General features: G+C 48.2%; 1 protein-coding gene across 4 annotated transcripts in view; it reads left to right on the top strand.

Annotated features, from left to right (window-relative positions):
• Nucleotides 1-689, top strand: part of Capn9 (calpain 9) — a 39709-nt gene that overhangs the window by 31551 nt on the left and 7469 nt on the right. The gene's annotated exons all lie outside the window — the stretch shown is intronic.

The raw sequence follows: 689 nt of genomic DNA, 5'->3' as shown, positions 1-689 counted from the left end.
TGTATATGTGTGTGAGTGTGTGTCTGCATGTGTGTGAGTGTGTATGTCAGTGTGTGTGTGTGTGTGAGTTCAAGTGTGTATGCACATTCGTGTTTGTGTTATTCACATGTACAGGTATGCACTGGCATGTAGAGCCAGAGGACAATTTCAGATATGGCTCCTCGGGGCCATTGGCCTTTTTTAGTATGTTTGGACAAAGTCTCTCATTGACCTGGGACTCACCAAGTAAACTAGCCTGACTGGCCAGTGAGTCCCCAGATCCCAGACCTCAGTGCTGAGATCAAAGTGCAAGCCAGTGCTCTGGCTTTTTCTGTTTTCCAGAGGACTGAGTGCAGGTCTTCATGCTTATGGGACAGGCACTCCATTGATGACGCCAGCTCCCTAGCCCTTGGTTTTATTTGTTGAGACAGGGTCTGGATAAATGCCTAGACTGGCCTCAAATTTATATTCTTCCAGCCCCAAAATCTTGAGTGCTAAGATTACAGGCATATGGTACACCCATCTACCAGGTTCCACCAGCTGGCTATAAATATCAAATTTCTTCAGCAGTTTGGGGGAAGGGGTTATTCTTTGTTTTGTTTGAAACCAGGTCTCACTTGGGCCTTGACTAGCCTGGAGCTTGCTATGTTGTACACCAGGCTGGCCTCTGCCTCTGCCTCTGCCTCTGCCTCTGCCTCTGCCTCTGCCTC

Source organism: Grammomys surdaster, unplaced genomic scaffold, assembly GCF_004785775.1.
Source record: "Grammomys surdaster isolate TR1022 unplaced genomic scaffold, NIH_TR_1.0 181, whole genome shotgun sequence".
Lineage (NCBI taxonomy): Eukaryota > Metazoa > Chordata > Mammalia > Rodentia > Muridae > Grammomys > Grammomys surdaster.
Note: the sequence above shows the minus strand (reverse complement) of the source record. Positions and strands in the feature narration are given on the sequence as shown.